The 16,346-nt window shown below is 35.1% G+C and overlaps 1 protein-coding gene across 1 annotated transcript in view; it reads right to left on the reverse strand.

The window, feature by feature from the left end:
* Window positions 1–16,346, reverse strand: part of NEGR1 (neuronal growth regulator 1) — an 857,364-nt gene that overhangs the window by 39,732 nt on the left and 801,286 nt on the right. The gene's annotated exons all lie outside the window — the stretch shown is intronic.

Consider the following 16,346-nt stretch of genomic DNA (forward strand, 5'->3'; position numbering starts at 1 on the left):
ATGTGACTCCTTGGAGTCTGTTTTATATTGCATTATCCTCTTGACTAATATCCCTGCAATGTCTGCTCCACCTCCATGAAATATGCCCTCTTCCCTATTACCAGTGGTATCTTTACAAATGTACATCGACACTTCCCAGTAGACACATTCTAAGGTCTCAGGAGAAAATTCAAAACCTTTAGTCCAATATAAACCTTCATGAATAATAAGGTTGCTATTTTCTCCACCTGGCATTATTTGCAGTTCCTTGGACAGCCAGTGGGTAGCGCCCGTCTGAATTAGAATAAATTTATTTCTATTTTTTTCTTCCAGTGCAACTCTGACTCCTATAAATTTCTATTCACACAACTTTGAAAAGCCTTCCCTAACCTTTCTAAACACAGTTAATTCCACCATCCAGGCTCCCCAAATATTTGAACACAAGTCATATTTATCTCCCTGTTTATACATTTTTTCTCCCTAATTGACTGAAATTTCAGGCAGAGGCTGCCTTACTCATTTTTTTCTGTTCAAAATGCCTAGAATTGGCCCAACAAAGTGACTGATATAAGTTTATTAAGTGAATAAATGAATGAAGCAGTCTTTTCTGTAAGGTTATTTCCTTTTCAAAATACTACAAAAATATCAGTAAAATTTGACCACAGAAATGATGTCTCCTATCACAAGAAATGATTAAAAATAAAGGTAAAGGCATATCTGTACATGAGGACTAAAAGAGGAAATTATTCAATAAACTTACGTTTTTGATACTTTCACAGAGCTGAATAAGAACCCTATGGGAAAGAAAAAATATGACCCTACTGAAGCACAGTACAAACGTTTTCTTTTTGTCTACCTGACCCTGTTTACACGTCATTGAAAGGTTATTTAGAATTTTTAGTATTTGTGCTTTTAGTCAGTATTGAAAGATAGAAGTGTTGAAAGGATAGAAGTGAGGCTTAACAGAGCTTAGAAAGAAGAAAGAAATGGCTTGCAGTGCCTGCTGAGAAAAAAAAAGCCATTGTTCCTTATACCCTGTCAGATAAGAGAAATCCTTGGTTAGAAGAGGCTGAGAGAGATTAGAGAAGATGATGTAACATTCCAGAAGCAGAAAACTTTGAAAGTAGGTGGTAGGGCAAGGCCTCCCAATGGATGCGGGGCAGGCTTACAACAAACACAGTCTGACAAAAGCACAGAGAAGGTTAAGGTGCTCTCAGGCTTAGATGTAACTTATACAGTTGGCTGCAAGTGCATCGTAGTAAACATTAATTACAGTGACAATTGCACAATAAAAGGGGGCACAAGATAAAGATCTCATTCCTTTTTTTTTCCTTTTCAAGAGGTTTATGTTTTGATGTGATGTCTTTGTCAAATTTATTTAAGTTGTCAAAGAGTAATGTGAGAATGTCACAGAGGTAGTATTCAGATGGAGGCATCATGCCATTACCTACACTACCCATGAGATGCAGGTATTAGATACTTCACACAGTCAGTGACTCCCTCAACCTGAGCATAGCAGAATTCATATTGACTATTGCAATATCAAGGCTGGGAGAGGCATGAGGAGGAGTTAATGTAAAAATTCAGTCATCCATAAAGACATTTTATTGTTTCACAATATAAGCTAGCCTGATTAGAAATTGTTAACATTTATTACTTTGTCACTATTTATGTTGACTAAAATTATATTCAATGGAACTTGCATTTAAAGTTTTCCAAATTTTGAACAATCACTTTATGGAAAAAATAAAACAAAACTGCATTTAAGGTTGTTATTTGCATACAAGAGTTACATTATGATGTTCAGATCTGAGCATCAAAATCATCTCTGAATTTCTAACTTAGAAGACAGACTTTGTTGGTAGTATTAATGTTAAGTTAGATTCTGTGAATCATTATGCAATGACACATATAAAGAACTATAATTAAATTTTAGGACTTGAATTTAAGAGCTAAATTTTAAATTTAACTTAATTAAATTATATGCTAGTATTGTTTGAGTAGCAACTTGAAGTTTATAATACAAGTCCGTGTATGCTATATCACTTAATGCTCATAAGTTTTAGGTGAGTTTTATTTTCTCCCTTTTTATAGATGCTAGGACTGAGGTTCAAGGGGATTCATTGATGTGCTCAGGATTCGATAGTCATTAAATGGACTCAGGACTCAAACCTATGTCTCAGAACTCAGAATCCTAAACCACATTGTTGAACATTGTCATCTTAGCCTGGACTGTCTTTTTTTCCTTTGTATTTCTATTAAGTAATATAAACCTGGAATATAACATTTTAAAAAATAAAGAAGTTTATTTTTTATATTTAGTTCTTATTTAAAAAAATTTTTAGAACTTAGAACTTTATATACAATATATATATTTTTTTTACCAACAATACATCTGTCATTAGTTCAGTGCATATCAAGGAGGATATGATGTAGCATTTAAATAAGTACTGTACTAAATTAAAATATGAGGAACATTTTTCTAGAGGAAAATTATATTATACTAGAAAGTATATGTAGTGATTATCTTTGGATGTTGAAAATATGGGTGAGTTTTTTTCTTTTTTGTTTCTATACTTTCCAGATAATCTTTGATGCTATGTAATACTAGTAGCACTGAAAAATATGTTTTAAAAGAAAGTGTTTAGTCTCCTCATAGTCTTCAATATTTTATAAATTTGATCTAGTCTAACTTCTAGTGTCTTAGAATTCAGAGAGCAGTCCAATTTCTCTCCTCCAGACCAGGAATTACCTCTCACATCAATTAATGAGTTGGGCACTTGGAAAATGCTTCTTTCAACCCCAGAGTCCTTCAGAGTTCCCTCAGGTAGGTCAGATCTGCTTGTTCAAAATAAGCTTTAAATAGAAGTTCTTAAATTGAATCAAGACTGTTATAACAATGTCTGAGTTTCTTCTCTTTATCTTATTCTACAGAGAAAAACTGGTTTTAGGAAAGAACCAGTGGAACCAACAGGTGACCAGTACGTGCTACAGATTTCATAGGAGGTGGAATCACTACTCACTCATTTTTCAGTTCGACTATTCATCTTGAGGCCAACACTATGCTCTGTCTTTGTCCTTGAGGAGACTGTGTGAAAACTATGTTACTGGTTTGTAGAAGCAAGTACTTAAAATTCCTTCAAAAAAGGATACTTTAACATTTGATTATGCCCATTAAAAATATTCAAGAATCCTATTCTATATTCTGGTACATAATCCTTAAACTGTAAGTTCTTTCAGGGAAGTGTCCATATCTTATGTATCTTTATACCCATACCCTATTCCGCAGCATCAGTAGTGACTGAAAATTATCAGCTGAATTGGATAAATAAATTCCACTCAAACATTATAAGGCATCTTTCATGATACACTGAAAATAGTTGTAATTTTACTGTGGGGAAAATAGTAGTTCCTAATAACTGATAAATTGTGCCCATTTATAAGCCACTCCCAATGCATATATACACACTCACACATACACTCATGATTACCACAAACCTCCTTTTATTTTATTTTATTCTTTTGAGTATGTATTGGGGTGGCTAGTTCTCATCCTATTAGATTTTCTTAGTGCAGAGATGCAAAGATAATCCTTAATGATTTTACTACACATTAAGTACCACAAAATGACTTAATTTTTACATTTTAATAAGATTTCCTGTTAAAGTAGTAATCTACATTACTACAAGTTTTGAAAATAATTTCTGCCTTTTATAAGTGAGGTATTGAAATTTTTCATTTAGTGTTTCAGATACATCAGGGGTTTCCACAGGGCCAAGATAAAAGGAGTGCTTTTAGACATGTTCAGAGTAGGAGAAAATACTTGTGAAGGCACAGTTCATTGGGGGACTTATGGACTAGAGTGATCATTAAATCCATGTCCCTTATCTCATAATAGGGTTCATACTATCTCTTCAGTTAGTGACTTTAAGGCATATCTTGACTGACACCCCCCTCATGCTTTTTTATTGGCCATCAGATCATGCTAACACTCCCTGCCATCTATCAAATTATGAAGTTTTAGATAAATGAAAGTAGTTATTAATGAGGGAAGTTGAAGCCTATTTATTTAAATCAGCTAAGAAAGGTAAGTAAAAAAATAATTGCAAAGAGTACACAGCAGATAATAGTTCTAGCTCCAGCAATGCCACTTGTACTAACTTCCTTTATGAAAGTATCTATAGCAGATTTATTTCAGTAGCATAAACACTGGAAGAGTCCTTTGACTTCCAAGAAGATGAAATAATTCGTAGGTCATGAATACATAAGCTTTATTTCTATAACCAAAAGTATTTCACTCCTTCAAGAAGTATTTATGAGGCAAATTACTGGAATAGTATGGAATTAAATTTGGTTTTATATAGCATCTCTCATATCCGAAGTATCTCAATAGCTTTTTTAAAGTACAGAAATGCAGTGACAATTGGAAACTGAAGAAGCTATTATGCATTTAAGGACAGATGATACAGGCTTGGATTCAGAGATTTGCTTTATGGATTTAGGGAACAGGATATATTCTCCCACTCATTCTTTACAAGTTTTGTGTCATCTTTATGTTCTGTCTGAACTGCAACCAAGGACATTCAGTGTGACTTTAGTGCAGAGGCTGTTTTAACCAAAGTAACTTGTCCCTGGATTGCAGGGATGGGGTTGCAATATTAGATGAACTTTGGTTGTAGGATGTGAAATCATCAAATATCTGGCCCTGTGATGAGTGAATCATCACATGTGGTATAAACCTATTTAGTGTGAAATGCCAGTCAATGCCCAGGATATGAATAAAGTTGCATTTAGTTTTATGGGAGGACAACAGTGACAAACCAAGTTTTATGCCAAGATGGTCAAGAACTGGGGAGAAAGGAGACAGATCAACTCATTGTGTGCTGGTTTTATAATTGTTGCCAGGCTGGAGAAAGAGCTGAAATAACTCAAGCAACTTTTTCAATAAGATGTGGGGAAAAGAAATGAAAACAAGTGCTATTGCCCTTCATGGTATTTTATATCGCAGAACTGTTTGTAACTGGAAAGTATTGTTCATGTCAGAGAGAACTCCCAGGGAAATGAAAAACTAATAAGGATCAACAAGAAATCTGGACTGGTTCTGAGCAGATTGTTCACTGACAGGGAACAGGACTAAATGGAAAAAGTCTCACACTCAGTAGTCGAAAGGTTAGAACTCAGAATTGTACATAGAAGAAATAACTTCTGCCCTTTACAATTATGCTGCAAATGTTAGTCTCACATTTACCCACAAAAACTGGTGGCTAACTGTCCCACTTTTTTTTTCACTTCTTTTTCTTCAGCCCTAATTCAAGAGCTCATTTTCTTATTGTTGAACTTATATCGCATTCCCTAGACTTGATTTCTCCATTTTTGGAGAATATCCATACTCTTAATTTATTATCCACCCTCCCATCACTTAGCAGCAACTCTGCCAATCAGCATCAAATGACAACTTAAATGACTCATATTTTTCACCAAATTCAAGCATCTCCTGTACATTTTATGTTTAAGAAATTCTTACTAGAGGGATTGCCTGCTTTTCTTTCTTTTAGAGCTTACAATACTGTCTGTTGTCATTAATTCTAAATCCAACTGTTTTTTCTTGTTTGATACAGCTTGTAATCCCATGACTTGATAGCAAGAGTCTTAGACATTTATAATACCTTGCACATAGATACTTTCTGCACCTATTACCTCTACTCTCTGACATATTTCTCATCTTCTAACATCTAATAATATTACTTCTTTGGAATTTCTTTTGTTTATCTTTAATTCTTACAGTGTGGACCCCAAAATCCTAAGTTGGGTAGAAAATTATCAAGAGGAGCATGGGAAAACAGAATAACTTTTGTGACCAGATGAGCCACCTTCAGATTTTGGTCTGCCACTCACTATGAAAGCTTGGACAAATCACTCCTTTCCATTGCCTTCTCTAGAGAATTAAGATACTTGCATTTTCTTTGTTATCTTTTCAAGTTTTAAAATGAAAGTTTTAAGTTCTTATTACTGTCAAATCATACACTTATTTTCATATTTCCTTTCAATTTTCTGTGACTCATAAGCCCAAAGATATGAAACTTGAGAATATAGTATGTGCATATATCACCACTAGATGATAAAGTATCATGTGTTGCTCCTCAAAAATTCCAGTTGATTCAGAATTTCAAAATATGGGAAAGTTCTCTTAATCATAACAAGCACTTTTTCAACAAAGGCATATATACCTTTGTAATTAGTTCTCAATAAATGGGAATAAAAATTATATAAAGTGATATAACCAAAATTTAAAACTGGAGTCAAATAAGATTTCTAAGATTTTTAAGGTTTAAAGACATGTTTGGCACTTGCTTAAGTACAATATCTCAAGGGACTCTAAACAGAGCCCTGTGAAAAATCTGACCCACAGAAAGGAATCATTGTTAGGTTTCAGTAAGGGCATTTTTAGTAGAGTGAAGAATCTTAGTGCTTCGTTCCATTTTGTTCCCAAGTAGGTAGAGAATATGTTGTCTGGTGTAATGAGGCATGCACAGATCTGCTCATACTCTGAGGGCCTTAATTATTTTGGAAGGTAGTAAGTGTGCCTTAATCATTTTTCATCCTCACAGTGGCTGGCTCATGGAAAGATATTTATAGGAACTATCTAGGCTGTTATTACACAAAACTCTGTGGCAAGTTGAGAGCTAAAGGAGATTCTGAAAGATTTCTTAGAAGACACACAAATAACTATAAGCATCAGTGAACATGTCATGACAGTTTTTCTATATACCTCTGTACAGATAAATTCCATTCCTTTCTTTTCTTATATTTCTCCCTCTTTCTATGCCTACTTTTCCTAATTCTAAAATGCTTCAGTTTAACATTCCAGTAATTTGATGTACCTCCATGAAATGGAATGGATGACCAACTCATCCCAATGTAGCTCGGACTTCATTAGTTTCAGCACTGAAGTTGCCTGTCTTGGGGAGCTCCTTGACCTAGACAAACCAGATGGTTGGTCACCACATCCTCTTCCCTGATTGGTTTGTATTGGAAGCACTACAACCTTCCTCTGGTTTCTGGGAGTCCCCATGTCTCTTCCTTCCTTCTCTCTTTCTTCATTTGGTCTCTAGGTCCTAGAGTTCTTCTTTCACAAGGCCTCATATATACCTCTCTCCATTCTCCCACTCTTGTGGTCTAAGTCCTCCTGATTTCCCCCCACTACAGGACACCAGGATACTATTTGTAATGTACCATCTCATCACATCACTCCTCTTCTCAAGGCCTTTTAACAATGCTTCACTGCCTAAAAGATAAAGCTAGGATCCAAAGATCAGGATCAGCCTCTGACTTCACATTCTAGTATTTCCTTTCAGTTCTTTCCATCATGGACTCTGCAACACAAACAGATATGCATGTGACACCTAAATCTACTTTTCATTTATTTACAATCATTCACCTCATGTTTATTATAGTCCCTGTATGACCCAGAAATTGTGCTATGTCCTAGGGCAATGATTTTTGACCTTTTTCATCTCATGGCACCCATAAACTAATTAATTACTAAAATTCCGTGGCACACCAAAGAATATATTATATGTTTTTTCTGCTCTGACAAAAATTAGATATGATTTTGATTCATTCACATCTGATGGTCATTGTTGTGTTGGCTGTTGTCATTTTTTTAATTTGACAACCAAAGAGATAAAAAGGTCAGTTCTCCTGACTAAATAGTCAGGTATTTCATGTTTTAAAAATTCTTGCAGCACAGTGATTAAAAATCACTGTCCTAGGGCAAAGAGGAGAAGAGCAAGAAGGTCTCTGCCCTTATGTATATTGTTGTCTAGCAAGTTTTTCTTATTGCCATTTTAGTGAGAAACTAACATTGGAGACATATATATTTAAACTTGAATTTACATATATTATTTCCTTTAGTTTTCACAAAAATTATGTGAAATAAGACCTCTTATTATTTTTCATATTACTACCCAAAACAACACATCACACAGATACATAACTGCTTCATCTTAGATCTATTTAACTGCAAAGCTTGTGTTCTTTTCCTTGGGTCACATAGCTATTCTGAGGAGCTCATTTATTCATTCCTCGATAATATGAGACCCTTGAGTAAGCTGCATGAAAATCCACCTGATCCATCAACATGGAGCTGAAGACCTGACTGCTCTATCAAGTCCTCCCTTACTGTCATCATAGTCCCTAAAGTCCCACAAACTCTTATTATCTGTACCAGTCCTTTGTCATTAGATTAAACATTGTCTTGTCTTAATGTATTGTATTTGTGTCTCAGATAGATTGTGAGCTCTTTGATGACAGGGATCGAGTTGTTTATTTTGCAATAGCCTCTGTAATGCCCACCATAGTAGTTCTTCACACATAGCAGCTCCTCATTAAACATTTATTTTTTATTGTCAAATTGCATTGCCATGTTTTTGATAATTCTTTCAGATTGTCTCTTTACAGCTCAGTTTTGCTATGGCTTTAACCACACCAGTAGGCCATGAGAATCTTGAATGTTGGAACTATGTCTTACTTACTCTTGTGAATTTAATTCCCATCATGGGATCTGGTGCGTGTGACACAACGCACACCCTAAATGAATGAATGACTGAATTAGGACTCTGACTTCCTCATGGTAACAAGGGATACACTTTCCAGGTCCTTCTCCACATGTTCATCAAATATGTCTTTGACACAGAATTGGGATCTAGAACTTGGTTATTTGTTACCTAAATGACTTTAACTTTCTCTTTAACAGCTCTCATGCTTCAGTATCTCCCAGTTTCCATCAGTCTCATATGTCTCTGACAAAGTTATCTCCCCTCTGCCTCTTTGATCATGTCATCCCAGGCCTCAGAACCCTCCCCTGATGCACAAAACCAAACCAACTTACAGACTGCAAGCTTCAAGTACTTTATCAGTCATGGGTATTTTTTTTCTTCTTCTTGTCTCATTTCTTTCCATTGCTTTAAGCATCTTTTTACTTTAAGTAAAAATTAAACTCTCTGCCTTCTATTTTTTAGTCAATATTTTGAAAAATACTACTCAAACTCAGAGATAAAATACCCTTCCTTTCCATTATAGCCACTATTAACTTAAAAAAAATTCTGATATTTTCTTTTTCAGAAAGTCTTCTCTGACCCTCTTCTAAGAAAAAAAAGAAAGAGAAACAAGAAAAAAAAAAAAAAAGAAAGAAAAACAAAAACCCCAAAAAACACTTCTACAAAATCTCCCTATAGGTACCAAATTTATCTCTCAAGTGGTTTACAAATCTGAGATTAGTGTTTGCATCTCAATTTTTATTTTTCTCCAACATGAGGCTGTATAATTAAATTTATACCTTTAAATATGTAACTTTCCTATTTAATACCCTTCAAAGACTTTCTGCTGCCCATCAAATTTGGCTTACATTTAAAGTCCTTGATGATTGATTTAAAGTCCTAAGTTGCTTTCTATCTTACCTACCATTCCACTATTCTAGAAAATTTTGTTTTGTATCGCTAATTTTTCCTCCCTTGGTTCCTTTGTCTTTAATAAATTCCTCAGCCTAGCACGTTCCCCTTTCCCCATGTCTGCATGTCCAAATCCTGCCAATTCACTAACACACAGGCTAAGTGCCAATTCCTCCACAGGCCTTCTCCTAATTACCTTAGCCAGAACTCCCACCTGAGCACTCATCGTGATTTCTTTGCATAATCGATTATGTTCTGTATTGTATATGAATTACTTATGCATGTGTCTTTCTCTACATGCTACCATGGTAGAATTTCCTTACTCTTCTCTTCTCATAATAATTTATTAAATTTTGGGATAACAACTCAATCATCACTTTCTTAAAATCCATCTAAGAATTACCTGAGAAGGTCAAATATCAGTGTTATTGTCATTCATAACACTGTGTACCTGTTCATGACACTTATCACAGCTGCAATTTACTTTCATTTGAGTGGTTATTTCATTAAATATCTGCCTCTCCCTCTAGACCTGTTAGTGCCATAAAAGCAAGCAACCATGCCACCATGTCTCTTTTTCCTGTCAATTTGCATATTTCTAACTAGATGCAGTATTTGGATTGTATAGGTACTTAATATTAGTTGAATAAATGATTGAATAAAACATATATTTTTAGGCCATGGGTAATGTTTCCTGGAAAGAATCACATATTAAAGTGATTCATCAACTGATCAATACCAGCAGTATTTCTGAGTTGGAGAGTGCTGATGAATGCATAGGCTGTGAGTTAGATTGCTTCCGTTCTTCTGAATATTTGTGTGACCATGGGCAACGGGGTCTGGGCTACAGTGGGACAAGCAAGGCATCCAGGGCTAGGGTATAAAATGTAAGTAGGTTCTTACATCTCAGAGAGTGAATTCCACACTAAATTTTACATCCTGGGTACCTGACTTCCTTCACTCCAGCTTGTTTTCCTTAACCTCTGTCAACCCTGGTTTTCTCAGTTATATAACGAGGATTTAAAAATATTTCATCTACCATATAAGGTTGTTTTTAATATATTATGAGATAAAATGTTAGTGTACCTGGTGTATAGGACTTGTCAATGGATATTAGCTTTATTACCTATTGTCACTAAGATTAAAGACAGGTCTTGAGATAATGGGCTCAAGGTAGGTTTAGATAGCATGAAAAAGAAGAGAATTTTGATGTTATCTGGAGAAAAATGTTAGAAGGCATTCTGGATAATTAGATGAAATACATGAATAGCAAGTATGAAAGAAAGAGTAGTAGGAAAATGCTAAAAGCAAATTCATTTGTTTACCTCACAAGTTTCCTAGGTCTGAACAATTTTATACTAACCATAAAAATAAGTATTGATTTTTTTGTTTTATTTTCAGTTGTATAATTTAAAAAATACATATTCTATATTATTGCCAAATAAAATATTTTTTGAGAGTGACTGGTGTCTACACCTGACATCATCTTCTGTTGCCTTGTCATGGATAATGAACTTTCCACTCAGTGCTTACTTGTCTTCTTATTTTATTTTTATTGTGTTATCCTCACCTGAGAACATGCTCACTGATTTTAAAGGGAGGGGAAGGGAGGAGAAGAGAGGAAGAGAAACATTAATGTGAACCCTGGCTGGTGTGGCTCAGTGGATTGAGCACTGGAGCACCGGCCTGTGAACCAAAGGATCACTGGTTCAATTCTCAGTCAGGGCACATGCCTGGATTGCAGGCCAGGTCCCCAGTTGGGGGTGTGCTAAAGGCAACCTCACATTAATGTTATTCTCCCTCTCTTTCTTTCTCCCTCTCAATCTCTCTACAAATAAATAAGTAAAATCTTTAAAAAAAAGAAACATCAATGTGAGAAATATTGATCGGTTGCCTCTTGTACTCATCCCAACTGGGGATGAATCTGCAACCTAGGCATGTGCCCTGAACAGAAATCAAACCTGTGATTCTTTGGTTTAGGGGACAACACTCCAAAAAACTGAACCACACTGGCCAGGGCCTTACTTGTCTTCTTTTTAATAGAAAAACAGCTCCTTTATTTTCAACCAATAGATGTTTATCCAATGTTACCTATTTACTTCAACCATAAAATTCCTTAATGTGTAAAAACCATTATTGTCTATTGCTATTCTCAAAAAAGGTAGCTGTTCATGTCTGTGGCAAAATTAGCAAAAAACATCATAACATTTTTTTCTTGCCAATCACGTTACAAAGATTTCCCCCCAAAATTGTACATTATACTAATGCATACTTTTTAAAACAAGACATATCACTTCTAAATGATTGTCTTTAAGATTTGCATAATTAGCTAAACTAAATTAACATCGTGAACTTGGTCATGATTGCCAAATTTGAAGGTCTTACATCCACTTTTGTTGAAGAATTTTGAATTAATTTATTCTCCCATAAAGTTAAAATGCATAATCAGTTTCTAATCTGAATAAGCAAACTGGCCCAGAAAAAATTTGCAAACTACTCTAATAAGTTCTCCTGGTATTTCCCACAGAAGGCTGAACAAATGTTGATAGAGGGACACACTGTTTGCTTATGTCTAATCTTCCCATCTGACTTACATAAATGTCACAAATGAAACTTAGACACATGCCCAATGTCAAATATCCATAAGACGTCCCTGAGAAGTGGAAATCTACATTTAAAGACTGATTAAAGAAGAGGTATTTTTAGCTTGAAAGAAACTGATTATTGAGGTATGGAGGTGATGGAGGGTATAAAAGTATGGAGAGAGCTTTAAAGGAGAGTTTGTGTTCAGAAATATATTAAGTAAAGATATTGTGAAAATAGAGTCAATGACATTTTCTCTTTGAATACCATGTGCTAGGCATTGTTTTAGAGGCTTTGTATAACTCTTCTTATTTAATCTTTATAGTCTTCTTAGCGTATGAGGAAATGGGATCTTAAATAGGTCAAATAACAGCCCAAGTTGTCAGTGGCAGAACAAATGGCAGAAGAGGATTCAAATGCTGGTCTGTCTTATTCCTGAGTTTATGAGCTTAATCACCAATCATACATGGGTTTGGGTACATTAACCTATTAACCTTCATTCTTTAAAACCAGGTCTTATAGAACAGGTAGCATTACTGGAGTAGTAGACAATTGTAAATAAAATTCACTTATCGGTAAAATCAATGATGTAACCTAGTGCACTGAGGGGAAAAACAACTCAGAAGCTGTAGCCTGAAACCCATCATTGATCCTTAAGTAGGAATAGCCTAAATTTTCTAGGGATGCCTTTTATCTTTCTTTCAGGATAGGAAAAGTCTTTTAAGATCAAGTAAAGATTTAATAGCTGGTATTTGGGAAATTCAACAGATTCTTTTAGAAAAAGAGCCCTTTCATGCTAGTGTGCCAGTTAGAAATGCAAAGAGGAAAATCAAGCACTAATAGGTGCTCTCAAGGTACTTTCCTTCTGTAGTGCAAAACAGACCTTGCAAATCAAGGCTGTGCCCAGCAGGATGACCCCCTCTAACTGTCTGGTGACTGTGAGCATCAGGCCAATCATAGAAGATACTTCAAATCATTTTTACTATGGGAGTGTAGTGAAAGAGGCTTTTGTATTAAAAGCCAGAAAATGGTGAAATCTGATGATCAAAATAGAGTAACGAACAAAATAGAAACAGGCTCATAGATACAGAGACCATACTGACAGGTGTCAGAGGGGACAGCGGTTGGAGGGCTGCATGAGAAAGTTGAGTGAATTAAGGAAAAAGAAATCTCATAGACACAGACAATAGTATGTGATTACCAGAAAGAAAGGGAGTGGAGGGAGGTAGAAGAGACCAGAAAGTGGGAATAAGTAGTGATGGAAGGAGACCTGACTTGGAGCAGTGAACACACAATACAGTGTACAGACGCTACATTACAGAATTGTACATCTGAAACCTATATAATTTTATTAACCGTTGTCACCACAATAAGTTTTTTTTTTTAAGGTAGAGATTGCATTAAGAAGAATAGTTAGAGAAGACATTCAGATAAAAACAAAAACCCCAACAATTCTTTTATAAGAAAATATAAGGAGCATATTTTCACTTTTTTTAGTACAGCTTATTTAAAAACAGTCAGTCAATGGATTAATTGGTAAACAAATCTTGGTACCAAATTGCATTTATCATTGTGATTTTTAAAAGAAAGAATTCATTCACAGTGCCCAACTTGAGAAGACTTACAAAGATGTGTGTTTGTGTGTGTGCATGTTTGTGTGTGTGTGTATAGTCACACTAGATAGTATATATTATGAAAGAGAGGAAAACAATGGTGAGAAAATAAGATGAGACTAGGTGTAGGCATGCTGTAAGTTCTTTTTCTTTATTGGATCATTCATTTACTTAGCAAATATTTATTGAGTGCTCCTTTTGAACCTGAGTTTTCTCCAGACACTGGGAGTTTGCAGGGAACAAATAAGATAAGCATTTCTGCCCTCATGTAAATTATAGTTCAGGTTGAATGGGAATGAGGAAATGGATAAGGATAATACCTCAATAAATTACATATATTATACACAAAAAAGTGACAAAACCTATGGAACAAAATTAAGCAGTGAAAGGAGGCAACTGGGGACCACCAAGAAAGGGACATGAAATTTTAAGCAGGGTGGTGTACAATCATTAGGGAGATGCACTGTGTTCTTGTTTACCTGCTTACAGAACTATGATGGGACTGCACTCTTCTGCCCTGTTGAATTTTGGCAGTCATGTGACTCACTTTGTCCAATGGAATAGGAACAGAAAGTATCTGTGTCACATTTGAACAGACATCTGTAAAAGAAGTTCATGATTCTCCAAGTTTTCTTCCTCCTTGTGTGGCAATCAGTCACTGAGTAGATGGTAGAGGTTCCCGAGCCCAGGGGAAAGGCCACCAGAAGCAGTGCTCTCTGCTGACCCGACGGTCATGCAATGTGAGCAAGAAACAAGCACACTTGACAGTTATTTATTATTTCACTATGACACCCATCCTGAGTAGCATGAGTGGTCTGAGTCCATTTTAAATAGTTGCTGCTAATTTGTTCCTCAGGCCACCAGCAGACGGTGTTAAACAATGGGATGCTTTCCAGGATGGGCTGGTCAAGTTCTGGTCAAATGTGACCCACCACCTGTTTGGTATGGTCTGCAAGTTAAAATTAACTTTTACATTTTTAAGTGATTTAAAAAAAAAGATAAATCTTATTTTGCAACTCATGAAAATTATATAGAATTCAAATTTTAGTGCCTATAAATAAAATTTTATTGAAACACAGCCACATCATTCATAATGTAATGCTAATGGCTGCTTTCTTGCTACAACAGCAGAGCTTGTAGTTGAGTTGCGATTGCAAAGCCTAAAACACAATTAGGCCCTCTGGAGAAAAACTGTGCTGAACCTTGCATTATAGCAGTCACATGGCTCATATCATTGCTTAGAAAATGTGGAGTAGCTCATCCTGGGCATGAGAACTCTTGTATATAATTTTTTTTCCCATAGCTCGCCTAACAGAAGAACCTAGGAAATGTAGTAAACAAATGCACTAGGAGATCTTCTTATTTGCTTTTCATTGGCATATTGAAAGTAAATTCATAGTTCATTAAAAGCAATTCTACACTGGGACAAAATAATGCCACTATGTGTTTTTGTACAAGGCTATTTGTAGACTCTTGCTTTAACTCTCAAGAAATTTACACTCTAATTAGAGTGAAAAGGCCCCAAGAATACTAAAATGAAATAGATGGGGCTCATGTTAGATGAATTGTATAGCCAGGAACCCAAGAGAGAATTCATCAGTCAGAGTGGGGCATGTTCTCTTCGAGAAGGTCAGAGTTAGACTCATTTCTCTTCTGGGCCGCTGTTGTTGCTTTTAAACCCCAGTTGAATTTTGAGACATCTGCAAAGGCTCCATGTAGTTAATAGAAGTAGATTAAAGTCAAGTTTTTATCCTCTGTCAACAGCTTGTTTATGTAGCCTCTTCATTATGAAACAAAAACAAACAAACAAACAAAAAACCCCGAATAAACAAAACAGATTATCAGGTCAAAGTTGACGCAGTATTTTATCATCCAGTCAGGGTTGCAAAACTACTACATATTACTATTACTAAGCTACATATTACTGTACCCAGTAGACATACTATACCATATACTACTCTGATTTTGTTTAAGTTTGCTTGAGAATGATTAAGGAATATAGGAGATCTGTTGGATTGGGAAAGATTAAATGGCTTTTAGTTATCACTAGCAACACAGTTAAGTTTAAAAGGGTAAGAAAAATGAACTAAAAATAAATATAACTAAAACGCATATACCAAAAGAATGGGCTGCGGAAAAGATATAGAAAAGGCAATGAATAATTAATCAAATTAGGATCCATGACCCCCAACCCAACCAATGCAAATACAAACATCCATGGATGCTCAAGTCCCTTACATAAAATGGTGTAATATTTGTATACAACCTACCACATCCTGCTGTATACTTTAAATCACTTTTAGATTACTTATAATACCTAATATAATGCAAATGTTATGTAAGTAGTTGTTATACTATATTGTTGAGGGAATAATGGCAAGGAAAAAAGTCTGTACATATTCCGTATAGACACATCCATCATAGGCCTAACTATGTAGTACATCTCTGCAACAATTAAACAATTTTTTTCTGAATGTATTTGATCCTCAGTTTACACAGATGTAAACCTGTGGATAGCCAATGCTGACTTGGGCTTTATCCATGTTAGTGCCATTTCCATTTTAACTTGGCCAAATTAACTAAATCAGTATTTTTTTTAAAAAAGTTTATCAAAAGTGTAACACTAAAGATAGAATTTTTATTTTTTTATTTTTAAAAGGTCTCAAATTTTAAGAAGATACTGAAAATTGAAATAGCACATAAAAATTTGTTATAATTCAAA

Source organism: Furipterus horrens, unplaced genomic scaffold (genome assembly GCF_987537825.1).
Source record: "Furipterus horrens unplaced genomic scaffold, mFurHor1.1.pri manual_scaffold_3, whole genome shotgun sequence".
NCBI lineage: Eukaryota > Metazoa > Chordata > Mammalia > Chiroptera > Furipteridae > Furipterus > Furipterus horrens.